The sequence below is a fragment of the Dendrobates tinctorius genome, unplaced genomic scaffold, assembly GCF_039654945.1.
Source record: "Dendrobates tinctorius isolate UK_male_01 unplaced genomic scaffold, ASM3965494v1 ptg000107l, whole genome shotgun sequence".
Lineage (NCBI taxonomy): Eukaryota > Metazoa > Chordata > Amphibia > Anura > Dendrobatidae > Dendrobates > Dendrobates tinctorius.
The window spans coordinates 28848397-28865361 of record NW_027361775.1 but is presented as its reverse complement, the minus strand read 5'-3'; the positions used below and the strand labels follow the sequence as shown (position 1 = coordinate 28865361).

The 16965-nt window shown below is 47.7% G+C and overlaps 1 long non-coding RNA gene across 1 annotated transcript; it reads left to right on the top strand.

Moving 5' to 3' along the window:
* The first annotated feature begins 2957 nt into the window (after positions 1-2957).
* LOC141100680 (uncharacterized) lies at positions 2958-15929 on the top strand. The gene is made up of 2 exons (XR_012234740.1): positions 2958-3335; positions 15637-15929. It is a non-coding gene; the product is annotated as an uncharacterized lncRNA (long non-coding RNA).
* The last annotated feature ends 1036 nt before the right edge of the window (positions 15930-16965 follow it).

Genomic DNA, 16965 nt, shown 5'->3' with positions numbered 1-16965 from the left:
CGAGCTGTTAAGCAAGCTACAGCACCTGTGGTTTGCACACGTAAGTTTTTCATTTTTTCAGGAATGACGGTTAGGCCTAATTCCGGAACTGCGGTTGACCTGCACTTACTGGGAAATCATCGTTCGCGGATAATAATTGTAATCCCAGATCCTCATCACTAACGTTGTTCAGCGGGTTATCTGCACCTGTAAGCGACAAACGCTGGCCTTTTCAGTGTAGCGCACATGCTGCCACGGACATGTAAGGGCATGACACACCAGTTATTGGCCAATCTCACGTGCCAGAGCCTCGCGTGTCCCTCTAGTAAGCCGGACTCGGACCGCGGGGCATGACGGAGTCTCGTTCGTTAACGGAATTAAGCTTACAATGTGTGCATCTTTTTGGTTGCTGGATGGTTAAGGTTGCCCCTGTTGAGTCAAATTACGCCGTAGGCTCCACTCTTGGTGGTGCCCTTCTGGACATTCCTTTAACGTTCAGCTTTGCAACCATACTGCCCACGTAAAACAAACACTTTGCCTTCATGAACGCTGTTTGGAGGGTCGTGACTCGTGGGAATAACGCCGCCCAATCAGTTAACCTGCTAGAGAGATCCTTCGTTGCTCCCAAGCATGACATCACACTCCCTAGGAGGAAGGTAATGCCACTGTGGCGACCGTACTCCTGGGGGCGACATAAGTGCACTGATGCCCAGCCACTGCTCGATGAATCTGCTGGTACATTGACCCAGACCACTACATTCCCCTCGCACGCTACCCGGCCTGAATCTGACCCTGATGAAACTCAGGTTACCCTTCCCATATACAGTTCCATCTTACACAGTGACAAAGAGGAAGCTGCAGATGAAAGTACAGGTTCGGCCCACCCGCCGTCAGACACACCACCGTACTATCAGGGGCCCTGTGCCAGTGCCGTCGCCAACGAGTGGGCCCCCCCTGCTTGCTCAGGATCACAGCACTTGCAAGGTTGAAATACTGTGCAGTGAGATGGAAGATGGGGACGACGATGAGTCCAGACTAGTACAGGGATTCCCTAGCGAGGAGACTTATTTCATTGTTTTCAATGTTGGGACAGCAATTTTTGGGGAGAACTATACTCTGGAGAATGATAGATGGGGCCCACCATACACTGGAACATTCCAAAGGTGGACATCAGACACTGGAGCAGCATTTACAGGGCCCATTATACACTAGAGCTTTAGAAATGGGGCCCATTATGTTTGGAGCATTATTTGGGCCCATAAGACAGTGGAGCTTCATCCATGGGGACCAACATATACTGTAGCATTATGTGGAGCTCATCATATACTGTTTCAAACATTATATGGGACCAATGATTCTGTATGGAGAAATAGATGGGCCTCGTCATGAGATGTAAAAAGTGAAGTATTTTTCATTGTACTATACCGCTATTTCTCTGCCGTATAGGAGCATCATGAGTTGTGGTATGTGTTAAAGGGGTGCTCTTTCGCCCAGGGCACATGAAAACCTGGAGCCAGCCCTACCCCCTACAACTTTAGCCAAATAACCCCCATTTTTCAGTGCGTAACTAGTATTATGAAGTAAATTAAGGTTGACAAGCTAAAGTAAGAAGAATTGATGCTTTTGGCATTCAAATGGGCACTGTAGGTGTGTTTCCTGTCCTCCTCTCACTGCCGACTTTAATTCCCCATTGACTTACATTGAGTTTCGTGTTTCGGTCGGACCCCCGACTTTTCCCTATAGTCGGTGCCGATTTTGCTCAACCCGACTTTTGGAAAAGTCGGGTTTCATGAAACGAAACTCGACCCTAAAAAAGCAAAAGTCGCTCAACTCTAGATGACACTATTCCAGATGAACCTCACTATAGAAGCCTGAAGAGACTAAAGTTCTCCCATGGGGACCTTGACCGGAAGAGGAGGTTTGAGTTTAAGTAAAACTCAGGACTACAAGATCCCAGGTACTTTCAGCTGCATCACATCTAATGTGGTGTACTTAATTATTTGCAATAAATGTCCAGCTGGGGGTCTGTATGTGGGGGAGACAGGGCAAAAGCTTAGAACAAGGATGAATTCTCACTGCCACACAATAAGAGAAAAAAGAATGGATCTACCTGTGGCCAAACATTTTTGTATCCCAGATCACAGCACCATGGACATGAGGTTACTTGTATTAAAAGGTAACTTCAAATCTCAAAGAGACAGGAGAGTCTGGGAGTATAAACTTATGATAACCTTTGACACACTCAGTACCAGAATGAATGTGTCACATGGATTTATGTCTTTCTATATCAATTAAGGAATTTGCTCCTCTGTCCTTGTGGGGCATCACAACACAGAACCAGACCTCAATCAGAGGACAGTAAAACTTTTACATTTCTTATCTATGAACTGTTCCAATATTTATGGCCACAACTGTTTATCATTCTCCCATAATGACAGTTCAGCTTCACATCACTTGTCTAATCTATTGCTTTATTTCCCTGCTGTGTTGTGTATAAATATGTGATTCTTCAGATTTTGCATTATTCTTTGCCTGATGAAGACACCTAAGTAGTCTCAAAAGCTTGCAATTTGTTACCATCTTTTCAGTTAGCCATTAAAAGGTATCAACCACTGAGGACTCTCAATTCTAAATATTTTTCTATCTACTGGCTAACACAGTACAAAGATATATTTATTTCCTGTAGTAAAATCTCCTGACATTCACAGTTTCAAGCAAATTCAGACATTTTGAGATTTGCTTTGCGGTTCACAAAAAATAAACTTGCTCGGCACCATTTTCCATTGTGCAGAGGCATCAGGGAATGGGCTAATGTCATATTGCTGTGCTGCTCGAACTTCCCATTATGCCCTGCAACTATGACATCAAGCGGATCAGGGCCGGCGTCAGCACCCGGCGTACCTGGGCACGTGCCGGGGCCCTGGCGAGACGGGGGGGCCCACTCACGCTGTCTGGCATACAGTGTGCCGCACCGTGCAGTGACCGTCCGCCTCCGCCGCACACACCTGGAAGATGTAGTGTGTGCGGCGTAGTAGATGTATCCCGGCATGCACTGCTACGCCAGAGACGCTCCGCACTCTCCCTCATCGCGGAGCTTGTCTACACGCACCTTTTCCTCTATGGTTCTTCAGTCAACCGGATGTGCATTACCCTGCGATCCCGGAAGTTCTGACTTATTACCGGCGACCCTGAGAGGAGAGGTACTGTGTGAGTGTACTGGAGTGTACTGGACGTGGACGGCCCCTAGCTCGGCGGGAGGGTGAGCCTGGGCGGGGACTGCCGGCTCCGGGGCTGTAATGTGCAGCAACAGAGGGGGATGGCCGCACACTGTGAGGACACGGCTGTGCCTTCTGCAGGTACGTGGTCACACACAGCCTGGGCATGTCACATTGTGCAGTAAACATGTAGGTCACGCCTGCACCGTGTAGATCCATATGCAGTGTGATGCTGCTGTTCTCTGTTATCAGCCTCAGGATGGGGAGAGTCTGACCTATGGCAGGACAGCACCCCAGAGATCTCTAGATAGGTCTATGCAGAGTCCTCTGGGCTGGTGGTGGGGCCCTGTGACTTGCTCCAAGATATGTATATATTTTTTTGTTACCCTTGTATGTGAGTCAGGATTATTCCTTGTGTGTACCTTGTATTATATATAGTCTATGTCAAGACCAGCCGAGTGAGGGTCTCCTGACCCAAATGTATGTGTTCATGAGGCGATTGCGTTCAGGTAGATAGACCCTTTGCCAGTTTGGACATCACAGTTTGCATTTTGGCTGAGAAAATGTCGCTCTTCTTGACAATATTATACTTTGAAGTCCTACCCCAAAAATTAGAAGGATGCTTCTGCACCCAGCAACCATTCTGTGCAGGGGTGCAGTGAAAGAGTGTAGTGCAATCACTCAGTTGGGCTACAAAATAGCCGTTTAACATGTGTGGCCGATCTTAATGGCTACTTGGTTTTATAGGTGAAACGGCTGTTTCTCTCCCAAATTATTAGGCTGACTTCATTTGTTTTCCCCTCCGGACAATCTCCCCTTTTTTTTCTACTTCCTAAACGTGATGACTTGAGCATTTGGACCCTCACCGATCAGCAGAACAGAGATTTTTAGCCACATTAGAAATTGGAGCAGCAGGTCGAGTGCTCCATTCATTCTGTATAGGGCTACAGGAAAAATCTCAGACCAGTGCTTGGAAATCCCATAAGAGATTAGAGGGGCTGCCGCTACTTGGACAACCTCTTTTCAATTGCCATGTTCCCCTTTTAAAAACAAACTAACAAAAAAAAAGCAGCCTGCACTCTCCTCGGGTGCTGGTGCTATTCCAACGATGGCTGAACTGGCGCTCACATGACCTTCTGTCCCGCAAGCACTGGAGCCAATCAGTGGCTGCGTCACTCTCCCTTCCTTTGGAAGAAACTGTTATTCTGAAGAGGTCGGAGCTGCTGCTCTCTGGCTTTCCTTGAATGTCAGCTACAATCGACAAAAAGGGAGAGTAAAGATGTCTACATTCTCTGTAGTCAGCCGTGTGTGTGTATCTGTGATGATTACCCCAGCGGCACTGAAAATATGCTCTGACATCACATTAGCAGCAGGGCAAGGCAGCACCTCCAAGGCATATAAGGAGAGGTTTAGTGAACTGTGCAGCTTGGATACCCAGTAATTAAACGGAACAGAAGCATCAGGAAGGATGCAGGTATGGTCACTTAGATACTCGTCGATCGTGTTGTTCAACTTCTGCCTCCTTGACATTGTTACCGGTCCAGCTATCCCTTGCTAATGAGACGGTTTATTGAAGATGGCCCAGTTTATGGACATTTTCCCCCCACCTCTTTTGAACCTGCTGGGCATGTCTCTCCCCATTAATGCATGCTTTTGCAAAGAGCTGGTTTCTCTGCTACCAGTGGTGTCTGAGTGTGATGTCGTCATCAGGTGATCGACAACGGCCCTCTTGAAGGATTCAATTGTGAAACCCCTTGGTGACTGCAACAGTAGTGAAGGAAATTTGGCCTTGTACCGTGGGTCGAGAAAGGTGGCCAACCAGTATAGGTTGCTGTTGAAAATGTGGATCACGTGAGGGTCATGGGGCAGACAGTAAGACATGAACTGTGCCATATGTGCCAAGCTGCAAAGATGCAAATGTTCTGTGGCCCCAGAAGGAGGAGCAATGTCCATCCTCTCCTCACACTGACTTTCCTCCTGCTCCACCTCCTCCTTTTCAGCTCACTCATGCTTGACAGACATGAAGCTGGGGTTGGGAGTCCCATCTGTAGCATCAGGGGTCCCCTCGTTACCACAGAAAAAGAAGTCTTCTCCCTTGTCTTTCTCTTCATCTTCATCACCCAATGTTGCCTCATAATATTGGCTGGGTTGAGTAGGATCACCCAGTGTGAAATCTTGCTCCATACCCAGCTGATAGGCACTCAAAGATTCCAAGTTTAGATTATGCAGCGATTATTTCAATGTACATAGCATCGGGATGGTAATACTTATAATAGCCTGATCACCGCTCAGGTTGGTGCAGTATTCAAAGTTATCAAGCACCTCACAAATGTCAGCAATCCACACCCACTCAACAGTTGTTATGTGTCTTGGCTGAGTCGCAGTCTGACGGGCATGTTTAAGCTGGTATTCAGCAAGTGCCCTCTGCTGTTCACTAATCCTTGCCAACATATGATATGTTGAGATCCACTGTGTGGGCAGGTCACAAATGAGTCAGTGATTTGGCAAATTAAATTTCTTTTGAAGCGCTGCAAGATCGGCAACAGTGGTAGAGGAATGGCGAAAATGGGCGCAAATAGAGTGCACCTTCTCAAGTAAGTATGGCAAGTCAGGGTATGTTTTGATCAATTTCTGAGCCACTAGGTTCAGCACGTGAGCCATGCATGGCACGTGTACAAGCTTCCCGAGCTTTAAAGCCACCACTAGGTAATGCCCATTATCACAGACGACCAGACCAGGTTCGATTTGCAATGGGGAGAGCCACTGATTGGTCTGTTTTATTCCTTGTCACAGCTCTGCTGCAGTGTGTGGTGTTTGACCTAAACAGATCAGCTTCAGCAGAGCATGTTGCTGCTTTGCTGATGCGCTACTGCACAGCTCCAAACTTGGGAGGGATGTGGAGGGTAATTCAGTATAGGATGAGGAGGTGGAGGAGGAAGAGGAAGAGGGGAGACAGGACGTATATGATGAGGCGGAAACCATGATTGAGGTAGGGCCTGATATTCGTGGCATGGGTAGGATATGTGATGTTTCACTTTGTGACTTTTTCCCACCCTCCACCAGGTTCAGCCAGTGTGCCGTGGCAGAAGTGTATCGTCCCTGTCCACAACTACTTACCCACGTGTCTGTTGTTAGGTGGACCTTCCCGGTTACGGTGTTGGTGAGAGCACGCTTTAGATTGTTTAACACGTGCTGGTGTAACACGGGGACGGCACACTGGGAAAAATAGTGCCAGCTGGGAACAGAGTATCATGGGGCAGCCACAGCCAAGAGATCACGGAAAGACTGTGTCCCCACAAGCCTAAACGGCAGCATCTTCACGGCTAGCAACTTAGCAATGTGCGCATTTAGTATTTGTGCTTGTGGGTGCATGGGTTGGTATTTACACTTCCTTTCATAGATCTGGGGCACGGACAACTGGATGCTTGGCTGGGACAAACAAGTGAATGGGATTGTTGTGTCCTGTGTCACTGCAACCGCAACTTGTGAGCAGGAGGTATGAGCCCCTGCTTCCTGGCAAGCAGATTGAGAAGGATGGATCACAGGCGACATGGCAGTGGTTTGACCCGCATTGATTTGGTACCCTGTTGTTCCGCCCTCCCACTAGGGTGCTTAGCTGCCATGTGTTTTCGCATACTGGTGATGCTCTGGTTGCCTTTGCCCTGGCCTCTGCTCAGCTTCGAATGGCAGATGCTACAGATGGCAATGTTTGGTTCAGAAGGACTATCTGAAAAAAAATTCCAGACAGAGGATGAATGCCCCCTTGCCTTGAACTGGGGCACAGTAGGATTGCTCTTGGGAACAGTAGACACACTTTACACTCTACTCAAACCAGTAGCCCTTGGTGCCTTTGTTGGTGCTATATATCCACCTTCTTCCTCTATGCTGCTGTGCTGGCTATGCGTACCAACGGTCCAGGTTGGATCAATGGACTCATCATTGACCACCTCGTCGTCCATGTCATCCTCCTTCCATGTTGATATTGTCAGCTGGCCAGATGGCAACTGTGTCTCATCATCATCAACCTCCACCTCTTGAGCCAGTATATCACGTGGCTGAAAGTGGCTTTCTTCTGGCTGTGGGTTTTCAAATATTTGGCTATGAACAGATGATACCTCCTCACGTTTCTCTTCAATGTTGCGAGTTGAGAGGCCAGAGGCAACCAAAGGATCATATGTACCAAACAGATCATCGGTATGGCCAAGCTTTGGGTCAAATGTTTCCTGTGACTGCTGCGTTGGGGAGGAAGTAGGAACAGGTTGAGGATTCTATTCTAATCCCTTCAGGGACCAAGACTTCCTGGAGTTTAGAACTTCCCAGTATTGCCTTTACTCACTGAGTTTTTCTCCTTCAGCAACTTGCAGCTTGAATCCTTTGTGCAGTAGCTCAAGTTCACACTTGCACTATCCTTCACTGATCCTAGATTCTTGCAGTATTTCTGAGGGAGGACACTTTTCTTCTGGTTGTATAATCCCACTCAGTCACTCAGCTTACCATACTGCTCTGAAAATATGGATGGTCTAGGGGCTGGTCCCTGATGCTTCTTTAGCTGTACTCCTGGATCGAGCACATGTCTTAAAATTGCTTCCCAGAGCATCCTTCCTCGTTCTTCTTCACTGAAACAACTCACGACTCCTCCCCTTCCCAGTTAGGGCATGTCTGCAAAGCTCTAGGCTTCGGACAAGTGAGGGAGTGAGGTAAATTGTGTGTTGTGGTCTCTAGCAGAGAAAGCATAACTCCCATTGCTCACAAAGCACATACAAAATAGTACATATTTAACCCTTTTGTGGCGATAAAGACGCAGGGCGCCACAGCTGCATCTCTGTTGTGCAGTACCGTGCGTGCTATTCCGTGTGCAAACAGCACCGCAAGGGCAAAACAATTGGCCTGAGGTTAAAGCCGAAGATTTATCTTGACAGTCACCACAGAAGACAGCGGTGCTGGCTGCATCTCAGTTGTGCAGTACCGTGCGTACTATTCGGTGAGGAAACAGCACAGCAAGGGCAAAAAAATTGGCCTGCAGGGGTAAATGTGACCTCAAAAATAGCTGGGAAAACTGTCACTACTACCTGACCTTAAACAGTACTTTCAGCTCACAGAAGAGCTGAGATATTGAGGTACTATGTATGTACTGTAACGCTCCTGCCTGTCTCCCTGCACTACAGTCACCTACAACTAAAATACTCCAGGTAGCTCTCACAAGAGCTTTTATGTTTTTGAGATGAATTATGGATGATTTGCAAAAGCACAACTCTCCCTAGCAGCTGCTCACACTCTCCCTACGCTAGCACTGGCTGTGTTCTGGATGCAATGTGCAGAAAATGGCGGCGGCAGGGCTTATATAGAGGCTATGAGTCATAGGCTATGACTGATCTATGACACTGCGTGGCCAGCCAATCATAGTAATGCCACAACCAAGAAGGCTGCGGCATTACTGTGATTGGCTAACATGTTGGGTGGGAGATCCGAATATTGAGAGGCAAGTAGTAAAATACTTGCTATGTTCCAAGTACCGCGAGTATGGCATCACTTGCCGAGTACCGAATACTTGCAAATATGCTCGCTCATGCCTAATTATGAGAATTCTGATTCTGAAGTTGAATACGATGAGGCACATGATACCCAGACAATTAGTCCGATGCAACCAATTCAGTCTAAAATCAAAACCGTAATTTGAAGTTTGCAGCCTTCTGCCCAGGCAGAAAAATTGTCCTGTGCTAATGTAAGGGAGGGACAGGACTGTAGTCGTGACCTGTAGTCCAGTGGCAGCTGTGTCCAGTCCTTCCCCTACATGAAACAATAGTATGCTCCTCGGCATACCTGCATTTCCAGATTCATCTTCACCCGGTCACTTCCCAGGCCATAACGGTCCCTCTTCTAGGCGACCCCCATCAATGGAGACACAGTCCAAGACAACTTTAACACTTTCTTTACTTAGGATTTTGCACATTACATCCACAGTTGGTACATTATAACATTTGCTTGCTTCCTGATCTTTCCCTTGCTTGTTGTCACTTCTGTGCAGTACACGCCCAGACCAGACCGTACTAGACTGCTTTACAGTTCCTTCCAGGCCTGACCTCACTATAACGACATTTCCTTCTGCCTGTTTCACCCCAGACATAAATTCATAAATCACTTGGTGACCCCTGTTGAAGCATCCGGCCCGTCTGTAACGATCTCGTCGAAGCTCCAACTCCTTTCATCTCTTCGGTCCAGCCAACTTCTGCCCTAAAAGCATTGACCCAGGTGGTAAGATGCCACATCTTCCTTTTCTTGTTGTGACACTCTGCTAAGACTTGCAGTGGCCGTGGGTAACATGGGCAATAACGACTTAACGTTACATGACTGTCAAGCTGTCTGGGCCTGTAGCCCATGTGGACAATCGGGCGCCCTGGCCTGGTCAGACTAGACCACTCTTCAGCACTAACCTTAACTCTCAGCAGCCCCTCTATGAACCTCCTATCAGGCCCCACTAGCAAGCCCCCATCTAGTGGCCAAAAACATAATTATAACTACCCAGTCTATGGGGGGAACTACTGTATATACTAAGAGTGCACTCCTCTAATGTCCCAAGAAGGATACACTAACTTTCCCTGACTGTACATATACAAAGAACACATAATATGTAAGCAATATTACAATACAGGAATACAAGGCAATATATACAGTTTTCTATATACTGTAATGGTAACACATTCAAGTGGCAATACCATAAGCAATGAGCGGTAATACATAGTTATACATGTAGCAGTACCGCAGGCAATTATCATAAAAGACATTTGTAGTAAACATTAGGAACCAGTAGACAATGAGAATGAAGGGAAGGATAAAATAAATGGATAAAGATTCTTCTAAAATTAAACAATACTGGTGAAAATGTCAGTGTGGATGAACATCTTGTGGTATTCCACGGTAGGTGCTCGTTCATACGATATATACAAAGTAAGCAAGTATAGCATCAAGATATGGATACTTTGTGACAGCAGCAGTTCATATGCTCTAAACGCTCAGGTATATACAGGGAAAAAGTCTGGAGAAAAACCTGAAAAGAATCAGGGTATGTGAGTCGTTTCAGGTTTGACGTATGAACTAAGAGGACAAAATGTGACAACCTTTTTACACTGCACCAACTGGGGCAGCTGTTGCTAAAATGAAAGCTTTCAATGCTGTAAGAAAAAGCAAGCCTGAGCTGCAGCAGGGTATCACTGGCAACAGAGATGTTCATAGTTCACTATTTTACTTTACTGGAAATATATCAGTGGATTCTTACTTTCCCTAAAAAACAAACTGGTCATTCTGATGAGCGCGATGCACCATGACTGTGCAGTAAGTAGCTGAGATGACAAAAAGCTGCAGAGGACATTATAATTCCACCAAAGGGTGGTTGACACACTAGATCAGCGTCGGACTAAGGCACCAGGAGACCGGAGGATCCTCCGGTAGGCCCTGCCCCCAGCCCCAGCTCCTGCCTCCTTCATTAGTCCTGCCAGGGTCGGTCTGGCCTGGCAGGATACCAGGGAAATTCCCCTTGGTGGGCCCCAACGAGAGACTGAGAATAGGTCGCGCCAACGCGGGGGCCCTTTAAAAGCGTGTCCAAAGAGTTCATGCAGGCGGTGCACATTATCACATACCTTGCTTCTGCTCTCACTCTGTCTGGTCCCTGACCACAGTGACACGCCCACTGTCTCTGGATTCATGAGCAGTGGATCCTGGACGGTGTCAGGTGTCAGCATGCTCTGCTCTCCTCCTGTGCTGTCCTGACCTGCAAAATGCTGGCTGTTGTGAATTCCCTTGCTCGGATGTCTGAGCCGAAGCTCCCTCTGCTCCCTCTGGTGGTTACTGAGAGTAGAGGAGCTGGCCAGCTTGATGGAAGTTCTCCACCTGACGACGATAATTGGGAACTTGGGATTTCTGGCTGGGAGCAAATAATTGAGCTGGCTGCTCTTGAAGGTTGCTGGTGATTTTCCTCCTTGTGCATTTGGAGTTCTTTTGTCCCCTGCCTGATCTGCATGGTTCAGTTAAGTGATTCTTTTGCTAATCCTTTGCATCTAATCTGGTTGTGCCTTTTTTTTGCTTTCTGTTTGATTGCTAGGGTTCAGCGTGCTCCCTGCTGGGGGCAGCGCTGGGCCCTGCTTCATATGTTACAGCTGGTTCAGTCCCCTGTTATGTTGTATCTTTTTGCTTTGCTGCCAGTTTATACCAGAGTGCTGATCTAGCGGGGGTGAGGTCGTGTGGCCTCAGGTTTTTTGTATATCAGATGTGTTGGACTTTTTTAGGGTTTTGTGCGTGATTGCAGGCAGTATCTTTTCTATCCTGTCCTGTCTGGACAGCTTAGGCCCCACCGTTTTCTCAGTCTGTTCTCTGCCTGTGTTTGTGTCTCATCTTGTCTCACCGACAATATATGTTTGGGGGCTTGTCTATTTCTTTGGGGATCTGCTCCGGGGCAGTTTAGATTTCACCTTTCTGTCTTTAGGCTTAGTTAGTTCTCCGGCTGTGATGAAGTGTCTAGGGCATCGTATGAACGCTCCACGGCTACTGCTAGTTGTGTTGATAGGATCAGGGATCTGCAATCTGCTTAGTTACCAACCTCTCTGGTCTTCTGGTGGCTTAGCCTGTTCCTGACATCCTCCTCAGTGACCCATTCATAACAGCCGACTGTGTGGTGACAAGGCTGGAGGCTTCAGCTCTCTCTCCCTGCTTGGGCAGCTGGGATGCTGCTTGCTAAAGTGCAAATGCAATACATTTTTTTCTGAGTGAGTGTTCAGCAAATCATGTGTATGCATATGCCTCTATCTGCCTGTGTGTGTGTATCTGTAATCTGCCTGTGTGTATATATCTATATATATAATCGTCTTATCATGTCTGTCTGTAACCGAAATCCCACGTCGTCGATTGGTCAAGGCCGCCAGGCCGCGACCAATCAGCGACAGGCGCAGTCGGGCACAGCGCTCAATCGGGCGCAGGGCTTAATCTGTAAAAAAGAAAATTAAAATAAAAAAAGGTTATACTCACCTTCCGACGGCCTCCGATCTCCTTTCCACGCGCCTGGCCTCGCGGTCCCAGTAATGCTTTGCGCCTTAGACCGGAGATGACGTCACTCTCGTGAGAGCGCGACATCATCAGCAGTCTAAGCCGCAAAGCATTACTGGGACCGCGAGGCCGAGCACGTGGAAATATGCAAAAAATAGAATTAAAATAAAAAATAGTTATATACTCACCTTCTGACGGCCAGCGATCTCCACTCCACGCGCCCGGCACCTTCCGGTCCCAGTAATGCTTTGCGCGAAGGGCCAGAGATGACGTCACTCTCACGAGAGCGTGACGTCATCAGCGGTGTTTCGCGCAAAGCATTACTGGGACCGGAAGATGCTGGGCGCGTGGAGTGGAGATCGCGGGCCGTCAGAAGGTGAGTATATAACTATGTTTTATTTTAACAGAGACCATGCATACCAGGAAAGGGGGGTGAGGGGGACCATGCATACCAGGAAAGGGGGGTGAGGGGGACCATACATACCAGCAAAGGGGGGTGAGGGGACCATGCATACCAGGAAAGGGGGGTGAGGGGGACCATGCATACCAGCAAAGGGGAGGGGGCCCATGCATACCAGGAAAGGGGGGTGAGGGGCACCATGCATACCAGGAAAGGGGGGTGAGGGGGACCATGCATACTAGGAAAGGGGGTGAGGGTGACCACACATACCAGCAAAGGGGGGGTGAGGGGACCATGCATACCAGCAAAGGGGGGGTGATGGGATCATACATACCAGGAAAGGGGGGTGAGGGGGACCATGCATACCAGGAAAGGGGGGTGAGGGGACCATGCTTCTAGGAAAGAGGGGTGAGAAGACCATGCATACCAGGATTGGGGGTGAAAGAACCATGCATTCCAGGATTGGAGGGTGAGGGGACCATGCTTACCAGGATTGGGGGGTGAGGGGTACCATGCATATCAGGATTGGGGGGTGAGGGGACCATGCATATCAGGATTGGGTGTGAGGGGACCATGCATACCTGGAAAGGGGGGTGACGGGATGATGCATACCAGGAAAGGGAGGTGAGGGGGACCATGCATACCAGGAAAGGGGGGTGAGGGGACCATGCTTACCAGGAAAGAGGGTTGAGAGGACCATGCATACCAGGATTGGGGGGTGAGAGGATCATGCATTCCAGGATTGGAGGGTGAAGGGACCATGCTTACCAGGATTGGGGGGGTGAGGGGTACCATGCATATCAGGATTGGGGGGTGAGAGGACCATGCATATCAGGATTGGGGGGTGAGGGGACAATGCATATCAGGATTGGGAGGTGAGGGGACCCTGCCGGCCGCGACCAATCAGCGCATTCGAACGACGCACGCCTCCGTCGGGAGATTTGTGGTGCGGAGAGAGAGAAAATAGAATACCCGATGCATTAGAATCGGGCCACCATCTAGTATATAATATGCCTGTATGCTTCTGTTCGGAGGGCAGTGTTCTGTGTTGTTTGGAGATTTTCGCAGCTCCGTGCAGTAAACACCGCTACCTATGGAAGTGAATAACTAAGTGATGAATTCTGTGGCCGGAATTGTACGGAAATTGAGTGCGCCGCCACGCTCATTGCTGGTTTCGGTGCCCCAGTAGTGCTCTGTGAAGGAAGCTCATTGTGAAGAGTCTGTCAGTCACTATGTATGTGGGGGGGCCAGTGTCTGTCCGTCACTGTGTATGGGGACCCCCGTGCCCATCCGTCACTGTCTATGGGGGGTCAGTCAAGTACACCACATCAGCAGGCACACTGGATGAGGGGAAGTTTATGTGTGGGGTCAGGAGGGGTTTACAGGGTGGATGTAGCAGAGCCGTGTATGTAGGAGGTGCACAGAGCAGAGACGCATGTGTAGGAGGTGAACGGAGCGGAGCCGCGTGTGTACGAGGTGTACGGAATGCAGCCGCGTGTGTACGAGGTGTAAGAAATGGAGCCCCGTGTGTACGAAGTGTACGGAGCAGAGCAGCACCATGTGTGTACGAGGTTTACGGAGTGAAGCCATGTGGGTACTGAGTGGAGCTGTGTGTGTGCGAGATGTACGGAGCGGAGCCGTGTGTGCACGAGGCAAAGTGAAACCATGTGTGTATGAGGTGTGCGGAGCCATGCGTGTACAAGTTGTATGTTGGGGAGCATTCATACCTCCCAACCATCCCAGATCCAGCGGGACAGTCCCGATTTTGAGAGTCTGCCCTGCTGTCACGACTGGGAGCTTACTTTTCCCGCGGACACAGGAGTACAAGGCGGAGCCCCGAGGAGCACTTTAAAACTCGCACGTGACGTTCCATCGGAAGTGGCGTGCTGATAGCTAACCTGAAATTAGGTAATTTCGGAAGGAGAGTGTGACGGAACCATGGAGGCACTTCAAGGAATGCTTCAGATCCATCACCGTGTCCTCCTCCGACAGCGCGGACAGCGGGATCGCCTTGGAATAGGGATGCCGGCCATGTGAGTGGATCATGATATGTACTGCATCGGGAAGCTCAGGTGGGCACTACAATGGGAGCTAGGCTGCTGTAGTATCTTTATAGAATCTTTCTTTCTCTCTGTTCCTTTCTCTCTCTGTTATTTCTTTCCCTGTCTAATCTTTCTTTCTCTCTCTGTTTCTTTCTTTCTCTGTTCTTTCTTTTTTTCTCTGTTTCTTTCTCTCTCTCTGTTATTTCTTTCCTTCTTTAATCTTTCTTTCTCTCTGTTTTTCTTTCTCTGCTCTTTCTTTCTCTCTCTGTTTCTTTCTCTCTCTCTGCTCTTTCTTTCCCTCTCTAATCTTTCTCTCTTCTTTTTTCTCTCTCTAATCTTTCTTTTTTCTTTTTCTCTATCTCTCTGTTCTTTCTTTCTCTCTCTGTTCTTTCTTTCTCTCTCTGTTATTTCTTTCTCTCTCTCTCCTTTCTTTCTTTCTCTTAATCTCTGGTTTCTTTTTTCTTTTTCTGTTCTTTCTTTCTTTCTTTCTTTCTTACTTTCTTTTCCTCAGTACTTATCAGTGTGCCCACAGTACCAGCCACTGAGCCCATAATGCCAGCCACTGTGCCATTAGTACCATTCAGTGCGATCAGCAGTGCTAAATGGATGCGATTGGGGCATGGACATGGGTGTGTTCGGGGCGTGGCCTAACATTTTCCCTCTTTATCCCTCTTTCCCTTCTTCAAAAGTTGGGAGGTACGATGGTGGGCCCCAAGAATGATTTTTCTCTGGTGGGCCCAAGGTACTCCAGTCCGACACTGCACTAGATCAACTAATAGCTGCATACACAAGCAAATGCAAAAGCAATTGGTGGCAAATGGTTGCATTTTATAACATTGCTGATGTATCTGCCTGCAATGCATCTGTTTATGGCGTGAAACAAACCCAGATTGGAAAGCCAATAAAATGCATAAACGACTCTTTCTAGATGAATTAGGAAAGTGACTTGTTATGCCATCTATTCTAGAAAGAAAAGCAAAACCCATGAAGTGAAGGAGCAGCAGCCATATTATACCGTATCCAGCAGCTCAACAGCGCAAACACCTCCACCAGCACCAGAAAAGAACAAAAAAAGGAAAAGATGCAGCATTTGTCCATCGCCGTGTTATAAAACAAATATTACATGTTCTAGTCGTAGTAAATATTTATGTAAAGCACATGTGAGTTATTTCTGTGCAGAATGTAAGAATGCCTGATTATAGCAATAAGTGAACCTGTACTACTCTTTTCTAAAGAAAATAAAGCAAACTGAAGTTTTGATTTCTATTTTTCATTTGTTTTGGCCAACCATGTTCACATTAAATAATGCAACTGGTATTCATATAATAGAGTAGCTACATGTCAAAATTAACAGACTTTAATAGGTCGGACGGTACAAGTGTATAGCCAATAGAAACAGAACAGTAGGCTTAAAATGTACTGTTTGGGGTAACAAAATAAACCTACTTTCCCCCTCTGTTAGGACTATTTCCAGGATTCTTGCAAATTGGACCGAGCACAAACTGTCCGCAGCTCTTTCAATGCGAATTTGATATCCCCATGCAAATATGTATATGAAGCTGTTATGCTCTGGTCAAGAGACCTGTGGCCAATCCGTTCTCGGACCAATTTGCATGGATGTCTGAATGAGCCCTTAAACTCCTTAGATGCCATGGTCACTTTTGTCTCTGAGGCACATAAGAGGTTAAATGGCTAGGATCCTTAGACCATGATCTAATTTGCAGGTTAACAGCATTAGTAAGGTGCACAGTTGCTGTACGAAAGTGTGGCACTTGGGAGAAAATTAACTTTATTTCTCCTAGGAGCCCTCGTCTTTAAGTCATACAGATGTGATGGTGTGGCTGTGTTCACAGCTCACAGCGCTGAGAGCTCTTTCCGACTCTTTGACTGACAGCCAGATCTGCAATGATGCACTGCAGTTGGATGTCAGTCAAAGTGCTGGGACGTGCTTACAGCCATTCACAGTATAGTGAACAATGACTGGAGCCGTGCCGTTATGCATTTATGACTGATAGTCAACAACTCCCAGGAGAAATTAAGTTTATTTTCTCCAGGGTGCCGGTGGCCGGACATATTCCTAACGCTGTTAACCTGCAAGCTGACTCAATGTCTGCTGGTTTATCCAATCTGATAGGTTCCCTTTAATCCAGATGGGTATATTTCATGATCCTTTTATAGGCCGCAATACCTAGACTGACTGCTGGTCTCCTGACCTGAACTTACAACCTCATAGACTAATATGGGCCTGGTGAACACGGCTTAGCTAATCATCTCCTTCAAATTCACAGCATTGGGT